The sequence below is a fragment of the Vombatus ursinus genome, unplaced genomic scaffold (genome assembly GCF_900497805.2).
Source record: "Vombatus ursinus unplaced genomic scaffold, bare-nosed wombat genome assembly UNPS02014837.1, whole genome shotgun sequence".
Classification (NCBI taxonomy): Eukaryota; Metazoa; Chordata; class Mammalia; order Diprotodontia; family Vombatidae; genus Vombatus; species Vombatus ursinus.
This window is the reverse complement of record NW_020954615.1, coordinates 11,120,366-11,123,280: the sequence shown is the minus strand read 5'-3', so window position 1 is coordinate 11,123,280 and position 2,915 is coordinate 11,120,366. Positions and strand designations below refer to the sequence as shown.

The 2,915-nt window shown below is 39.0% G+C and overlaps 1 pseudogene; it reads left to right on the top strand.

Annotated features, from left to right (window-relative positions):
* The first annotated feature begins 554 nt into the window (after window positions 1-554).
* On the top strand, window positions 555-2,652 carry LOC114026305 (annotated as a pseudogene).
* Window positions 2,653-2,915: the final 263 nt, after the last annotated feature.

Sequence of the window (2,915 nt, the reverse complement as noted above, 5' to 3'; positions counted from 1 at the left end):
GGCAAAGAACTGGAAACTAAGGGAGGTTCCATTGATTGAGGAATGGCTGAACAAAGAATCGTATTTTAATATAAAAGATAATTATTTTGATGAAATAATGTTGGAAGAGACCAAGTCAGAGACATATGGAAGACTTGTATGAACTAATGCAAAGAGAAATGAGTAGAACCAGGAGAACTAACTCTGTCTCTCTGTATCTCTGTATACACACACACACACACACACACACACACACACACACATACATATATACATACATATATATATATATATATATATATATATATAATTGTGTGTGTGTAAACTTTGAAAGACAACATTTCTAATAAACAAAGATTATCCTGGTTCTAGCAGATAGAAATAAAGCATGCTTCCAGCTTTCTGATGGAAAGGCTAGGGAAAATTCTCAGAATGAGACATGGTCTTTCATCTCAGTCTCCACCAGCAAAGGGCTGCTCATAGAGGACTCCTGCCCAGAATCTTTGCTGCTGACAAAATTGCCTGGGCCTTTGCAGATGGAATTGCTCTCTGTTCCCAAGTCATATGCCACTACTATGATGAAGATCAGGAAGGCTGCTAAAAATCAAGGTGAGAAAAAAAATGGCTCTTCCTCCAAATGAGATAGAAGACTGTGAAGATGAGGACATGTCAAAAGATGAAGATGAAAGAAGTGGAGAGCAGGTTGTGGTGCCTCAGAAGAAGGGAAAAAAGACTGTGGCTACACCATCAAGGAATCAAAGAAGGTGCCACCAAACAAAAGAAAACTTTGTTTCCACCCCACCTGCCAAGAAAGCAGTCATGACTCCCAGTCATGGTGTCCTTCTGTGGCCCTGACTAAGAAAGTGGCTACCCCAGCTAAAATTGTTATCAGACGAAGCAAGAAGGGAGCTATAGCAGCAATTGCCCCCACTAAAGCTGAAGCCCATACCCCCTGGCCAAAGGGACAAAAAATGGGTAGAAATCCAAAAAAGAGAGCAGTGAATCTATGATGAGGACAGTAAAGATGAGGGGATGAAGAATTTGAACCACTCAAAGACACAAAAAATAGGAGCCATTCCAGCCAAACAAGATTCTGGGGATGAGGAGGAAAAGGATAGTAGTTAGGATGAAGAAGATGAAGATGACTCTGAAGAAGAAGCTCTGGATACCACACCTGCCAAAGGGAAGGCTGCTTCTGTGAAAGGTGCCCTGAGTAAGCTGGGAAAGCCAAAGAATCTGAGGAGGATTAGAAGGAGGAAGCATCTGTCAAAGAAGCACTAGGAAAAAAGGAAAAAAAAGAAATAGGCAAACAAAAAGCTCCTGAAGGCAAGAATCAGACATTGGAAAATGAAGCATCTACAAATTTCAATCTGCTCATAATCTGAACTTCAAAAAAAAAAAACTGCTTCTGAACTAAAATTGGCATCACAGATTTCTTTACAAAAGACATTCCACCAGGAAGTTTGCCTACACGTCATTTGAATCTGCTGAAGAAGTGGAAAAGACTCTGGATCTCAGTGGCTCCAAAGTGCTTAGCTCTGAAATGAAACCGGAAAAAAGCAAAAGAGAACAAGAAAGATTGAGACACAAGGATACTCTTCATCGAGAATCTACCATATAAAGTAACTCAGGAGAAGCTCAAGGAAGTATTTGAAGTTGCAATTTAGGTGAAACTGGTCTGCATCAAGAATGGGACACCCAAAGGAATTGCCCAGATTGATGTTAAAACAAAAACAGACATGGAGAAGGCCTTGGAAGAGGAGAAGGGGACCTAGACTTAAGATTGGACATTCATTCTGGACTACACAGGGAAGAAAAATCAAGGGCAAGAGAACTGGAGATGAAGAAAGAATATTTTTGGAGTAGGAACAACAGCAAGCTGTCAGAATCAAAGGCACTGGTACTAAATAACATCACCTACGGTACCACTGAAGAAAATCTGAAGGAAGTTTTTGAGAAGGTAATGTCCACCAGCTTGCCCATGAACAATCAAGACTGACCTAAAGGTCAGTTTATGTTTATTATATATATATATATATATGTATATATATATATACATATATATATATGTATATATATATATATGCTTATTGAATCACTTTCTGTAGAAGTTGAAAAAGAAACTTTGGATTCTTGTAACAACATGGAGATTGAAGGCAAAACCTCTTAGCTGGAGTTGAAGGGACAGGAGACATGTAATGCATTCCCAAGGATCAGTCTTATGAAACATTGTTTGTCAAAGGGTTATCTTAAGACAAAATAAAAGAAACATTTAAAGATTAATTTCATGGCTCTGTTGGTGCCAGGATAGTCACAGATAGAAGATAAAGTCATCTAAAGGATTTGGCTTTGTGGACTTTAACTCAGAAGAAAATGCTAAAGCTACAAAAGAGGCCATGAAAGACGGGAAGATTGATGGAAACTAAATAACTCTGGACTAGACCAAGTGACTTTGGAAGATAAGGAAGCATTTGTGGCAGTGGTGGTCATGGAGGATTTGGTGGCCAAAGAGGTGATAGAGAAGGCTAAGGGAGTTTTGGTGGCAGAAGCCAAGGACATTTTGAAGGTTGGGGTGGTTTCTCAGGAGGGCAAGGAGGAGGAGAAAATGACAAGCCACAAGGAAAGAAGACAAGGTTAGGGTTAGTTTTCCTCTGCCATTTGGATGGATTCTAGGGATTTTAGTCTGTTTTTCAATCACTGACAGAGCCTTTGGAGGACATTCCATGTCAAACATGTAGTCCAGAGGTCATTTTGGAAAAATAGGGATGACATTTCAAGGGAGAGACCATGTTGCTTTTGACTGTATTTTCATACATATAGTATTTTTGCAAAATTAGGTGATAGATGGGAGACTTATGAGTTGTCTTGAGTTTATAATGTTATTACTCATGCATAAAACCATTTTTCTACAAATGTCTGTTTTTTCTGTTTATTTC